Source organism: Thunnus maccoyii, chromosome 18, assembly GCF_910596095.1.
Source record: "Thunnus maccoyii chromosome 18, fThuMac1.1, whole genome shotgun sequence".
Lineage (NCBI taxonomy): Eukaryota > Metazoa > Chordata > Actinopteri > Scombriformes > Scombridae > Thunnus > Thunnus maccoyii.
In genome coordinates, this window is record NC_056550.1 from 3,547,590 (window position 1) to 3,563,677 (window position 16,088).

Below are 16,088 nucleotides of genomic sequence, written 5' to 3' on the forward strand. Positions count from 1 at the left end.
GCCCCTTGACAGATAAATAAAGTATTCTTGAATTGAAGTGAACAGGTGTCGACTGTCACACATCAAATGATGCAATGCAGACAGCATGTGTTCTACTTCAAGCCTTTTCAACTGTAAGTAGACACTCCTTTTTGGCATGTTTGAACACACACAATTCTTGCCAAAAGAAGACAACTTCGGCAACAAGAGATCTCATATTTACATCTACAACTCAACAATACTGGTACCCAGAGTAAAAGCCAGGCTTTGGAAATCCATTCAGGAAGAGCCAACACTGTTGGCTTGTTCACCTACATTGATGACTCAATTCTCGCTCGGGATTTCTCAACTTGGGAAACTCAACGTTAGGCCCAAATGCTTCTTTAGAAACAAACCTTTTTTGCAATTTCAACCACTCACAGATGGAGCAGTTGTGCATGAGCAAGTCGGGTGGGCACTCTGTGTCTTTCTCATGGAGATAGTCTTGTATCATCCCGACGCGTTGCCCATGAGGTCCTGATATCCCTGCACCATCTGTACCACTATCTCTGAGCAGAGAAACTGCTAGAAACGTTTTGTTCCTGGCTGCTATAAGGGTTCTGAGTCTGACCATCAAAACATCTCTGCAGATGGGGGGTGGAGGGTTGTCTACTTCCCCATTGCACCTCATCTGACATCACAGTCCAGCTGCTATAGTCCGCCATTACAGGGCTTGAGCTCCAGTTGTTGGAGAAAACCACTGAATCAACAGCAAAGCAGTGGGACAGCGTCCTGTTCAACCGCCCACACACAGTGGGGGAAGGGTGGATTGCTGATTAGAAGGGGTGGCAGTCGTATGTGTGTGCAAGTGCATCTTAATCCTGTATTTCTTCCAGCTAACGTGTTTGTATCAGGTTGTGAGCAGGTGTGGTTTTGCACATTTGCTATTATCACTGTAACCATGCCTTGTGAGTATGTTTTCTTGGCTGCATCTCATCTTTAACCACTTCTCTATTGCATATGGATGTCCCTCCTCCCCCCTTCTGCATTCAATACATTAGTAACACAAAGCGTCCTTCGTTTTCTTGTGACCTTCTTGGGGTTCAGTTCTTGTGTTTTCTTGGGAACTCTGGGACTGTTCCATCACAAGAAAAGTGCAAAATGATTTAAGGTTAGGGTTAGGGTTTTATTGTTTTTATAGCATTTTTTTTAATTGCTCCCCTTTACATAAAGTAATAAAATAAAAGTACATACAGATTTTATAGCATTGATTTAAGTTGCTTAATCTCTGTAGCTCAGAGCTACAGAGCTGTCTTACTGAAAGTAGTGCATATGTAGTAAACCACACCAATTTCCTTTTCCTTTGTGTCATGGCTCAGGTCCCACCATTTGCCTGAGGAAGACCTGCAGTTGGTCCAAACGTCACAAATAAATTAAAGGGAGCTCTGATTCAGTGTGCGAGTACTCTTTGTATCTAGTTCAAGTCCCACCATGACATCAAACCCCAGGAAGGTGTATCATGGTGTTAAATCACTGTTTGGAACAGAGTTGTAGCTAATTGATACTCAAGAATCAGGCCATTTGTAATGGTTCTTGATTTCCATCCCTACACAGGCCTATTTTTCCATCTGTTGCATGTGTGATACACCGTCCAGTCTTGGCCTCCTCACTGGAGCTGCTTGTAATGAAGAGCTGTAATCTACTTTGCTGACCTCACTGGTAATCACTTTGGTGATTCCATCTTTACCACTCCTTATCTAATCCTGCACCCCATCCAACTGAGCATCAATGACCCTAAACCCCAACAACAACCAACCCCCCATCTCCACCTCCCATACTAAGCTCCACCCAAACCCCCAGGAGGCTCCAGCACAGATGAATAGTCTTTTGTGCATCCAAAATACCTGACATCCCCCAACCAAAAAAAATGTAAAAGCCCTTTGATCCTCGATCAATGCTCGGACCGTCAGCTATATCACCAACTCCACCCCCCATCCCCTCCAAACACACAGAAATCTGACCCCTTCTCTACACCTCCATATGTGTAACTTCCACCGTTCACACCAAAACCTTCATGACCCCCACACACACACGTATGCAAGGTTCCACCTTATCAACACATGAACTCCCCATTATCCTCTCCAGCGCCATTCCATACCATCACTCCAGTCCACCCCCCAACCACACACACACACACATCCCCACCCCCATCAAGCCACCATCACTGAACTTGTTTGACCCCTACTGTCGCCGCCTGCTAACCCATGGCCTACACCATTGGCTGAAACCATGGCAACAGGTTAGGAATGGGCGGGCAAAGAAGATGGATGGGCGGGTGGATGGACAACAAAACAACATGCTTCGCATTTGCTTACCCGCTTGTTCACTCATCTGTTGTCTTTTTAAAAAATGTTTTTACACATCTGCCTTCTACCTTTATTGGGGTGGTCTAGCCCGTTTGCTCTCTCACCCTCTGTCAACCTGAGCTCTTTGCTAAATTAACACTAAATCACAATGATGACATACTGACCATACATGTACTTATCATTAGTATCAGGTACATTGATGCCTCCTTGAAAGAGTGACTTCTAAATAATATGATTTAATTCAAATGAAATTAATTGTTTTCTTGTTTTTGTTTGTACAAAATGACAAAAGACAGTAGTTCACTAGAATTATAAGTGAATAACATAATGGTCAAAATGTCCCATTTAAATAAATTTCCACGAGTGAAACAAAAACAAAATCTGGTCTCAAATCCTCATCCCTGGTTCATTGTTGATATGCAATGATGGAAACACACTGTCAATGAAGCCTGAAAATGTGTGAAGTCCAATGTAAAAACTGGAGTTGTTGAGGTTCCCTCAGCTGTGAAGGCATTAAATCCATGCTCAGCTCCAGCCTTCAGCAGAACAAAGGAGTGGAGAGAAAGAGGAGAAGGAAGAAAAGAAGCAAGAGAATGGAAAGAGTGAGGTCCTTGAGGAGGAGGTGCAGGAGAGGAGCAGGAGGAAAGGCTTCGCTTCTAGGAGGGTCAAAGGCCAAGGGTCAGAGCTCTTAAGACCAGACAGAGGGGGCCCTGGGACCACAGCAAAGCATGTCTGTGTGTGTGCCCTACATTTTCATATTCAAGAGAATGCAACATGACCCTAAATGACTATCAGCTAGAGGAGAACACACTGAGTAGAGCATGTAAGAAGAAACCATGGATGAGGAAAGCAAGAAGAGAAAGAAGAAGGCAAAAATAGGAGAAATGACAAAATGATGTGGACCAATACACCTGTATGGTCAGACCTTTGACCAAAAAAATAAATGTGACTAAATATTGATTGTGATGGTTTGTCTAAATTAGTGAGAGTTGGCAAAAGACGTGGGCTAAATATGTCATCTCTATCAATATGATCTTTTAAAAAGGAAATCAACAATCAGCATGCATCCTACTGCCCCTAACTCTAATCAGGTGCAGCGCTGAGCGCCCACATCACCAGGTTCCAACACCTTTTCAAAGAGTCAGTCTTCTACCTAATGATCTGCAGAGTGATACACGCTCATTACGACTGTGACATAGAGACATAGAGCTAATTGCTTATCACACTTCCAGACAAGGTGCCACTGCAAGACTAATTGCTCCAGATTGTTGCCCAGTGTCGACCAACCAACAAGACGGACCCCATTTGATTAGTTGAGAACTGCTGTCAGTTATTAACAGGGCACTCATGCTGCGGGTGATGCTGTTGTTCTTTTGCTGAGTCTTAACATGTGCTGTATTCAGTTAGTAAAGTCTTAAGGCGCCAGTATGCTTCAACCAAAGTGTTTGTCAGGTGGTTGTGCAGCATCTCAAACCCCTTCACAACACATCTTACCAACGTCGGAATTGCGGTGGTGGGGTCTGACAATTATTGTAACCTTACCAAACAGACAATCTAACAATCCCACCCACATTACGCAGCGATTGGCCAGGTGTGTGGAGTCTGTGGAGAATGCCCTTGAGAGGAGACTGTTGCTGAAAGTGTAAGTTATCCCCATTTGTATGATTCACCGCTTTGAGACTACAAAGATTCAAACAAGACAAAAAATTCTTAAGAGATAACAGGGAGGTAGTGAGATGCACCCGGGTGGAGGCTATGATGACAGGCCTTTCTCCTCTTTGGCTTGAATGTGGTTGAATGATATGTTGGCCAACCTAGTTTGTGTATATATTTACAATTCAGTGGTGAACAGCCTACATGAAATGATGAACAGCATATTCAAGCTGCTAATAGCAATGAGCAATGCAGTTTATTCCTGTCATCTGGTATATGCACAGTGTGGTGGCTTTTCATTGGTTCAGTTTATTAGTGGCCAATGACCACACAAATGCAAACACCTGGTGATTTTTTCTGACTTTTGGCACATGTGAATTTGATGTCGCGTGGCAACACAAATAGCAAATACAAGCATACAAGCTTTTCATGAAATTCATGATACCGGCATGTAATTTTCAGGAAAACAACAATTTCACATGTAATACATTTACTTATTTACTTACTTTAATGCACGTGTGGATTGTCACATTTGAAACAGCATTTCATATACAATGAATTCACATGTATACAAGTATAATATTTCACATGTGATATGCCTTTTTTCAGCATCTTAGGATTCATCATGAGTTATAGAGAGCTTAAAGGCCTTCTGTTGCTCAAGATGCAAGTTATATTCTTCCACTGTGATAACCGATGAACCAATGTATTTCTGTTCGCACAGCACTGTGGGCCATGAATGGACCTCTGGTGACTTATTGATCATGTTGCCAACAATGAATGCACAGTACAGCACTGGCCACTGCTCGTTGTGGTTTACTGGCTTTCCTATAAACATCTACATCCATCCACTTGGTGTTGTGTAGCTTAATGAGTACAACGCTACCATGAAAGTTTCTGGGAAACTGTGTATGTGTGTGTGTGTTACAGTATGGTTAGCAGTAGTGCTTCTTTTAAGCTGATTAAATCTGAGAGAGTCAGACAGAGACAGATTATGAGCTGAAAAGTCAATGAAAACTGTTCCCAGCAGTCTAGTAAAGCGGTACACACATTCATATAATAACACACACATCAACGTGGGCATGATGCCATTCACAGCCACACAGTCCAAAGTTTTAGATCAAATAAGATTATGGAAATGGGGGATAATGTGTGGCTGTTTGTGTGCGCGTGTGTGTTTCTTGGCAGTTTTACTACTCCCAGTGGGAATTTTCAAAGCCAAAAAAAGGCAAGTTTGACGGGTTTGACTGACATCTTTAACAGCAGAGCGTATGCAACCCAGATGGAAGGTGTTGACTAATATCTTCACTTGCTAAATCAGGTAAATATTCATTAATATTGATGAGACAGATATTTGGAAGGTTTTTAGTGTGCGAGGAAAGAAAGAGAGGTTGAGCTACAATAGGAGAGAATTTTTACAGTTTATCTTTTCTTTATTTTCACTTTGAGAATGACTTAATTCATTTGTGTTGAATAATCTGCTGCATCAAATCAAACGCATGGAAGCAGGGCTACAGGGACCCACGCTCAGTATACTTCAAGTGTTCAGATAACAGGCTTCACATTCAGTCAAACAGACGTCAAGATGATGCAACTGGACGGGCCTGACTCTCTGAGAAACACTCCCGGTAAAAGGAAAACAAAGTGCATACAAACTCTTCCAGCTGACTGCTTCACAAGTGCTCATCGATACATTGCAAAGCCTTTTATCCACAGTTTCACTGCGTCCAGCATTAGCAGCCGTCTGCAAGGGTCTCAAGTGACCTCACCAACAAACAACGTGATAAACCGCGGCACCTCAGCACCAGACTAAACAAATCAGCATAACAGACTCAATAAACAAAGCGAAAGAGAGCTGCGTGGTTTGAGCTCGGCTCTGCCCGATTTCGAGGCGACCTTCTGTTTTCCTGTCAGTCACAGCTAAAAGTTAAGGCATGTTTATCTTCCGTGCATGACATAATCGGTATGTAGTCTGGATCAATAGGAGAATGTTTACACCAATACCAGTCGAAACAAATGTGATCACTTAGACCACATTTGGAGGTGGTCAGTGACACGTGTGACTACTTGCGTTGAGTAATGCGTCTCTGACCGTACCGTAGGTCAGGCTCCGTAGGATGCCTCTGCCGCAAGAAACTTTCCGAACACACTGTTGCCAAACAACTCTGACGCTGTTTTGAGGTCTGTATTGGAGATGTGGTGTTAAATGGCCACCACAAGTCTCTTCTCTTGAGGGGTTGAGCCCGAATGCATATGTGTTTTATCAGCAGCCACTGTTCCCCTACGGATGATCAAGTGTGAGCAAAGAGCTGGTCACAGAATGCTTATTTGTCATTACACATTAGAATTAGAGTGTTCAGTGTATGTGTGAATGAATCTTTGACAGCAAATCATCAAGCTGACCTGATTGTGTTAAATCATCAGCATCACTGACAGTCAGTAGCTTTTAGCAGGGGAGCTCCCCTCACTTATGACTGAAAGTGCTGTTGTCAGCACGGCCGTGATGTATTGTGCTGTGTAATCTAAGAAAACAATCATGCGATAACTGTCGCAAATAAGTGGCTGATTAGCTATTAACCTAATAAACAGTGCATGTGCAGTCCTAGTTTTTGATTGCGATGGATGTAAAAGTTTGAGCCATTAAACTTAAGACTGAAGTGAAGCAGCGCCGAACCACAAAGAGTTAAAAATGGTGACACGATCGCTTATTGACAGACATCTCATATAAAAACGCCACACAAGAGAAGTTTCCCTTTAAACGAGATTTGATTGTTTTACTGCTCAGGTCTCATCTGTAATAATAGTTTAGTAAAGCACTTGAAACACATTTAGAGACGGTGGCGCCCAGTGTAGCCATTACCCGCTACGCAACCTGCTCTCAAATGCCCCCTAGCACCAAGCAAACACTAGCAGCAGGCTAGAAGAGCACAGAAGTGCAGGGGGTTAATATTTTATAAGAGCTATCAAGCCAGCATAAAATCACAGATGAATTTTTTATTGCTAATGGTGAGGAGCGAGCAGGTCGAGGCAACCAAACACCATCATCCAACATTCATACTAACGTCGTTAAAAGCCAAATTCCTCTCATCTAACCCCGACTACCTGTCTTCCGTTCAGCTTAATACCTTCCTAGCTCCACCTACTGACACTTCCAGCTAACACCACTGTCACCGCTGTGGTGTCTGAACTGCTGAGGTGGACGTTTCAGCAGGATCAGATAAATGAGGTAAATTAGATACTGCATGAATGGATATTGGTGCAGGGAGAAGAGAGTTAAGGTCAGGTAAAGAAAGGGTCAGATGGAAGATGCAAGAGCTGCTGTTTGATTCTACTACAGGTGATACAGGTCCAACCTAAGTATCAAAAAGTGATTTCGTCAGTTTTCATCCACCTGTTTATTAGAAAAGTTGGATGCAAATACTTATTTTCTCTATGAAGAGCAACAATACGCCACAATGAACCAAGAGGCACAGGAGGGTTGTTAGCACTCTTTTTATAGGTGATCTTATTGCGCCCCCTGCTGAATACTCACAATAGTTAAAGGAAACACAAATTCATTTGTATTCTCTTTTTCTTGAGCAAATGTACTGAATCTTTTTTCCCTCATGTACAGAGCGTGTCCAGCAGTGTCCCATCTATCTTCTGTCTTCCTACCTCTTTCTATCTCTTACACACTTTCTTCCATCCCCGTCCCTCCCTCCACACCCTCTCCTAGAGTTTTTCCTCGCAGTGGATGTAACACTGTATGAGAGCTTTAAATAGACAGCAGGGGCAGGAGGTGGATGGAAAGAGGAAAACGAGTAGGAGGAGATGGTGAGGTCGGGGGTGAGGAGGTGGAAGAGACAGAGAGCGAAAAAGGGAAGTGAGAGGGACAAACGCTAGAGGAGAGATTCCATGCTGGCCACCTTGAGCGGAGCAGCTCAGTCAGTGGACGTGACAGTGTACTGGGCTGCCGCCAGCTGTAAATATGTGTAAATTCAGTGTGAGAGTGTGAAAAAGAACAGTGATGGACAAGAGCAAATGTGTTTTTAAAAGGGGGGAAATCCAAACTAAATCACTAAAGGGCAGAGAAATGGTGCACTGCTTTCTCTGGGTTAGTGTTCTGACAGCTGATGTCACAGCCATTACATGTCAAAGTCAAAAGTAGTCACTACATCTCACATGAGAGACGCCACAGTAGGCTGGTCGGAGAGTTTTTGCCTTACAGGCAGTGCCACTCCCTTTGTTAACAACGTCTGCCATCTGCAGATTTTTTCATATGCATACCATTTCCTAGTGTGATTTTAAACTAATAAAATAGTTTTAAATAATAATGTACCTTTAATTCATTTCAGTCAGTTTGTACATCTTCAAGCTTCCATTCTGGGATATTGCCTCGCTGTGCACCAACTACCATTTTTCTGGATTTAAAGCTCCATACCATCCCACCTGGGAGCTGCCCCATATGACCTCAGCCAATCAGAGCTCTGCTAAATGCCTTGCCCAAGGGCGCTTTGACGGCCATTTCTACAGAGAATGGCAGCATTACTAATTCAGCTCCTGAACCTGCATCCTCCTCTCTTAAACAGTGACCATTCACTCACATAAGCTCATATAAGCTACACAGTACCACATCACATTTACAGTAATCATATTTAATGTGAAAAAATGTTCCTGCCTTTTTAACCACTCGGCAATATTGGAAAACAATACATAGAGAGAGGGACAGAAACATAGAGAGAGAGAGTGTTGCCCTATCATGACTGTCATCACTCCTCGATTGGCCAAGATTTATAGGGGAAAGGTCATCTCACTCGCTCGCTGCAATCCCATTGGCCCACTAAACCCTACTTAAAGGTAATTTTATTGTCCAATCAAAACTTACTGATGCCACCATGAGCATTGGTGAGTAAGCTGACAGCTCAGATGCTATCTGCAAAGGCACTCAAGTATACAATATTTATATGCGTGTGTGTGTGTGTGTGTGTGTGTGTGTGTGTGTGTGTGTGTGTGTGTGTGTGTGTGTGTGTGTAAAAATCACGAATACCCATCCCTTATGTTTTCTGTAAGCGACTCCCGCTTATTTTACCTTCCTTTTATGATCCTTTGTGTATTATGGCATGGTATTAGAAAAGAGGAAAAAAGAAGACGGTAACAGAAAAAGAGTTAAAAAAAATCTGTAAATATTATTTTATAATATGTCATAATAATGATTCTTATTACGATTGTTGATGGACACATCAAGACAATAAGTGCGAGTCTTGCGGCTTTAAGGAGAAATGTGCTGTTTGTAATAAACGCACATAATGATATAAAAGAATGCTGTTTGTACGTTTGTAGATTTTTAAACTACACGAGGACATAGGTGGAAAAGAATTGAACAGAAAAATACGCACGCATGATTTGTCTCTGTGCGCTTTTAGTAAAAGAAACATATATGTTTAGTCTACCGCTGTACAACTGAAAGGACGGTGTGAGAGAAGTTACAATTTAACAAAAGGGTGGGCGACATGTTGGAGAGAGGGAGGCCTCAGTTGTGGAATTCATTTAGGGTAGGGGGGGTACAACAGTATGGGTCAAAGTTCAGGCTCTGTTCTCCACTCTGACCCCGCCTGCAGCTCGTGCGGCAGGCCTCCATTTTGAGGAGGCGAGGGTCTCCATTTTGAGTAGGTGGAACTGACTCAGCCTCGGCCGTTATGTAATTGGAGCGACTTTTTTCTTTTTTCTTTTTTTTTTTTTTTTTTTTACAAATTGAAATACAGACAGAATCCACCTCGCGGATAATTAAGTGACGTTATCACCACGAGAAAAGGTGCGAGCGGGTATTAATTAGGAGAAGACCAGATCTGTCCATTTATGTCTTATTCGGCTCATAGGCCTGTGCTGACATTGAACCTTCGGTGATAGGGAGTTTACTAAATTACAGTTAACAAAACATGTGAAATTATGGATAACTTCTAAATTCTTTTCTATGCATTCTCCGCCAACTGCGGCCCGTTAATTGAAAGGAGCAGTTGGTGAGGTGCTCACACCTTCACCAGCTCTTCCCTGCGCTGTGTAGCGCCTCCTCCCCTCCCCTCCCTCACTACTCGCCATTTTGTGGTGCCTATAGCCATTTCATGTTAAGGACTACTGCTGGGCGGGGGGGAGCAGCAGGCCCGCAGGAAGGCAGTGTAATGAGTCTGTGGTTCTCATTTGTGAACGGAACATTTTAAAACTCGGACTTGAATGTTATGTCCGTATAGCTTTACAACTCATATGCTTTATGTTGTTGGCTGTTCTAAAATAGCCTGGATGAAGGGAGTACACCTCGCTGTCGAACCTTAAATAGGCTAAAGAGTCAAGTTATGGCACTACTGCGCACAGTTCATCTGCCGGGGTGAACTTAAAACAGAACGATAGCTACAGTTCCTAAAATTGTATGTCACTGCAGTTAAAGTAGAAAGGATATGAGAGGAAGAAAACTAGGGAAAGTCGCTCACCTGCAACATTCTTACAAAACGCAAACAATTAATGGCGGGTAGGTCATTGTTGGTAAGTGGCGAGGCATTTGAATCAGCTCAGAGCAAGGCAGTAACCAGGGCCGTCTGTTCATCTGAAGGTTACAAATCTTATTTTCTTCTGTAATAAACTGATAAACCTCCATGCGGCCGCGGCGAAGGAAGAGATACAGTTTAACATGTCAAAAGTTAACAAAAGCACGCACATCCGAGCGATAAATACTCGATGCTGGACAGAAGAACGTGTGGAAAACTGAAAAATGGAGTCCGCACACTAGATAATGCTCCCATGAACATTTATTAGTATACCACCAACTGACATGTTGCCAGTGTCGGTTGGAGGCTGTTGCCCGCATAGACAGATGTGCAAAAAAGCCAGATTTTCTGGTTCAATAAAATGCCATCTCTCTCTCTCTCTCTCTCTCTCTCTCTCTCTCTCTCTCTCTCTCTCTCTCTCTCTCTCTCTCTCTCTCTCTCTCTCTCTCTCTCTTTCTCTCTCTCCCCCCACACACACACATAGGCTACATACATAAATAGCCTACATACATGTGAGAGCCAGTAAGCAGCCATCTTGACCAGGCAACGCCCATTTACTACAATGAGTGTGCAGTCACATGACGGGGGAGACTTCACCAGAACAGAGCACATACAGCACATAGGAGGAGGGGGCGATCAGCCCACATGCGCCATTACATGAACATGGGACCATGCAGGCGGTGTGTTGGGCTGTGGGTCGCTTCAGTCAGTGCAACAGCACAATAATGCCTTCATCCGAGCCATCTGTTTTACCTCACAGCTGCCACCATAACTGTTTGGCAGGCAGACAGACAGACAGATAGACAGATAGATAGATAGATAGATAGATAGATAGATAGATAGATAGATAGATAGATAATTGTAATTCGCCTATGGGCTACACAGTTGCTCGATGTAATATTGAAGTCCCAGCTGTAGTCTGTCGTGTTAATGTAATAGAAAAAAGTAAGTTATAACATTCAGACCGTTAAAACTGACACACCTCCCTACGTGTGCGCGCACAGATACGCGCGCCATACGTATCATTTTCAGTGTCCAGGTAGAGGCTGATATAAACTACTCCACAACTAGTAACTGTCAAATGGAATAAAACACAGAGTCGAGCACAGCTTGTGTTACAACTTATACGATTCTCTTTAATTATCTGGACATGCACACCTTCTCCTCGCTCGCTCGCTCGCTCGTTCTCGCGCGTGCACGCACCTTCTGCCTGCGCCCTCTCTCCGCGCGCTAGAGCAGAGGAGCACGAGCGCGTCTCTCCATTCATAAAGTGCGTAAAAACTACTCGGGAGTTACTACAGCGGCGCGAGGGAAGGGAGGGGCTGCGCGAGGAGAGAGAAAGAGGAGGAGGGGGTTATACTATAGAATGCTCCATGAGTGCTCACGCCTGAAATACAACATGGGCGTTTGGTCGTAGTATGTCAGCGAGAAGAGAAGAAACACTAGATATACTCTGGTTTCAGAACACAAGTGTCGGGTTTTCTCCCTTGCTTTCAGCAACGGGGGCAAAATCACCGCCGCTTTCTATACTGGGCAGGTAAAGAAAGGTTGTGGAATGAATATGGACAAACTAGGTTACTATATGACCACTCCTACTGCTTAACACTGAAACCAACGATCCACCGAATTAAACCCGCAGCGTTTCTAGGAATACATTTGTTTCCAATTTGCAGGCTCAACCGACAAAAGCTGTGATGTGGCAGAAAACTCAAACGGGTGTCGGTTAAAAACAGATTAATAGGCTACAACGTAGTGCCACGTTCTCAAGACAAATTTGACGGCTAATTATCTGTCTTTGTGTCTTAGGAATTATTCCAAAGACTTTGCTTAACCCCGGCTGTGATAAAGAGAACATAAAGCCGAATGAACTTAAAGCAGAACATTACTGCAGCATGGCGGCTGAGGCAGACTGGGTTTAACTGATTAGACAGAGCCATATTACGTTTTTACATCTTAAGACAAAGTGAATAACAGTGTCAGCGAGTATAGCTTATCACTTGGTGTCTTTAATGAGAGGAAACGTTTAGGGATGTATTATTTGAAGATAGGTAAAGGAGGATTCTTCTAAAATTTCAAAACCAGTTCGTCCTGGACGTAAATCAAAGCTTTTTGTTAATTAAAGCAACAAGGTGAACAGTGTGGCCTTAAAGGCAGTAATTCCGACAGGCCACTCCCTGCGGTAAGACTTATAAAATCATCACCTGACAAAAATGTTAACATCTAAATGATTTTAATCAATATTTCCTAGATGAGATCCTGAATGTGATGAACACGTTTTAGACAAAGGAAAGAGCTTTATCTTTCGGGTATGAAGTCAGAGTCATGAGGTAATTATCAGTGATTCTGATTCGCAAAATGATTTAACAGTATTTTACAAATATTTCCAATCTTATAATTACGTCTGTCTGGCTTTTTTTACAATGGGAAAAATAGTAGCAACTGACACAGAGGAAACCAGTGCTCAACCAAAAACAAGAATGACAAGATAAATATATTCTTTCTTAAATAGTTGGAAGATGTCTCTCAGAAAAGGTAGAATAAAAAAAACATTTTTAAAAACTTATCATCCAAAGGCTAAAAGCTGAAGTGTAAATGTGCAGAATCACACATATCTGAATGCTCTTTACAGCTGTCAAGACACTAATTATTTCAAATTTAAGTCATGAAAGATTTTTCAGTAAATCCTGATGGTTTGACTACATCACCATCACAAAACAATTATTAGAAACCCCAGATAGCCAATACATAAATGATTATATATATAAGAATCCAACAAATTATATCATGTCTGAAAGGTTGTGAGTAATATAGATATATAAATATATTACACACAGACACACACACACTTATATAAAAAATCCAAATCTAAAATTATTCAAATGTGAGTGATAAGTTTGCCATAATTTCTATGTTTTAACTAACACACAAGTGACCTTAAAGTACATTTAGTGCATTTATGAATTACATGTAGGGCTGAGAATAAAACTCAAACACTCATTAATATTCACTATTCATGAAATTAATATTCATGAAAAACATACAATAAGTTTCAGTGAATTCTGACACCAACTCTGACAAATATATAAGAGCAACTAAACGAAAATCAATCATTTTACTGTAAGAATGAAGACTTTAGAAATGATGTCAGCATATGTGTTTTTGATATATTAACATAACAGACTGTTTTTAACGGATACATATCATTTTTCCCAATATTTTTATTCTTACCTCATAAGGTAGCTTATCTGTTAAGAAGCTCAAATGAGTGTCAGAAATTCAAACCTGTCTATCCTTTTTGATGTGTAAGGAAAAAGTGGGAAAAAGCTAACTTGTATGCAGAATTTATTTTTAACATAGCAGCTGGTTTTACCTCCTGTGGAGGGTCACAGCTGAGACAGTCATGTGCTAAATTGAGGAGGTTTTTGGTACATTTGGATGTCAGGCAATATGCAGGAAAAAATATTTGCCAATACAGTGACACTTGATGAAATTTCACATCATTTTAATGTTGAATGTTTAAAGGTGAAACACCGAGAGTCATTTAAGGGTGTTTACTTATCTGTCTTTCACCTGAAATACTGTTATAATGATGTTTCTGTGATCAAGACAATAGAAATTTAATAAAGTCAGAACATTTTAATAATTCTCCAAATTCTGCTGTCTTCTAAAACCAAATTGTACAGAGTGAAAAATATATACATCCTGGCAAATAACCAATCTTCATTAATTCATTTGTAATTAACAAATTTAAAGTGGTGAATTTGTAAGTTACGAGCATTTTCTAACAAACTCACTCATATTCTTGCACATTCTTTAAGGATTTCCGGTTGGTCAAAATTTTTTTTTTTTTTTTAAATCAGATTCCATCATTGAGAGTCAGATTTATCGCCTCTCATCTTTCACTTTGAACAGACGTCAAAATGTAAACACACACTCCTCTACGGCAGCACAGTCACTGTCCTTTCTTCACAGATGAGACGAGATGCTTGTGCCAAAAACAATTAGAAAAAGGTTGGCATTTATTTGGGATTTCTGAGGAAAGTTTACTTCCTGAAATGAGAGAATGGAAAGTGGACAGGGGCCTCCCTGCTCCCCTCTTCAAAAACAAAATGGGGGAGAAGGAGGAAGACGGGAGGGAAGGAGGGAGTTCCTGCTTTGTCTAAATGAGAGCCTGTGTGTGTGTGTGTGTGTGTGTGTGTGTGTGTGTGTGTGTGTGTGTGTGTGTGTGTGTGTGTGTGTGTGTGTGTGTGTGTGTGTGACGTCAGCCTCGACTTTGTTTTGAATCAGCGAAGAACAGGGCGGGACCAAAAGCAGCCTATAGAAAAGCAGCAAGGAAAGGGGCCCGTCTCTAAACCACACACACACACACACACACACACACACACACACACACACACACACACACACACCTCGCCTCCTTGGATTTCATTCCCTTGTTTGCAGCTTTGAACAGCAGAGGGCCAACTGAGTCATCCTCTCTGCTCTACACTACTGTTCTGACTTCATCACACCAAGTTCCTGCAATAGTACTGAGGAGCGGCTGGTTTTAGTCTTCTTCAGTTCATTTACCTGGACAGACTAGGAAAACATTACAATACATAAAAAATATGCATCCAAATACCTCTACAACAACTACTACTGCTGTGAGTGCAGTGACAATAACAGCAATGCAAATATTGTACTGGAATAAAGTCTGTGTTTTTGCGTCACACAGTGTTGATGTTGGGCAGAGTCAGTCCAAACCATTTTTGGGCCCCTAGCTTACAGCTCCCCAGTGTCCCTGTAAATATGCTGTGTGATCATACCACACACCAGTCACTTAAATCTAAGAGGGAACTATAAATTATTTCCATGCTGGACAAAAAAAGAAAAAAAAAATCTTAACTCAAAGTGCACTTTCTAGCTTTTTCCAGAGCTTCGAACTACATCTCTGTCTGTCTGCAGCGGGTGGTGTTCGCTCACTAAAATTACTAACAATGTTTTAGATGATTTTTGTAGCGTAGTTTGGAATTTATTTACATCTTATAAACTGTTAAATCTGATGTATGGCGTCGTTTTCTTTTAACAAAAACACAGATTGTTAATTTTACTCATTTATCTTTTTTTTTCTGTGCAGGAATGTGTCATCTGGAAAATTCAAGGTTTGCAATTTGCACTTTTTCTGCCATTTTTGCTGTAGTTTTTTCATGAATCAAAAAGTTTAAACTACATTTAATAATATTTTATTAATGCCTTTGTATCTGCTTTACTGATTTAATTATGACTAAAAGGTTCAAATGTGTGTGTGGCAGATTTTCTTCACTTAGTTCTACAGGCTATTAATGGTGAGAGATTTGTGAAAGTATAAAGTGTAAATCACACAGTAGCTGTGACTTCAGAGGCTCACTATACCGACACACACAGTAAACACCACTTTACAAGTGTGGTTTCCTGAAAAAGCAACATGAGAAACCAGTGTAAAAATTGTTAAAGTTCAAAATGTTAATTTTTTAAATCAGGCTTGGAATGTTCAAATGTGTAGAAAAATTACAGTTATTGTAATGTAGAAAATAAATGAGCTGTTCCAACAGTGCTCCTTTTTGATTCATTAATTGTT

At 41.5% G+C, this 16,088-nt stretch overlaps 1 protein-coding gene across 2 annotated transcripts in view; it reads right to left on the reverse strand.

Annotated features, from left to right (window-relative positions):
* The window catches only part of igf2bp1 (insulin-like growth factor 2 mRNA binding protein 1), a 56,219-nt gene that overhangs the window by 15,468 nt on the left and 24,663 nt on the right, over positions 1–16,088 (reverse strand). The gene's annotated exons all lie outside the window — the stretch shown is intronic.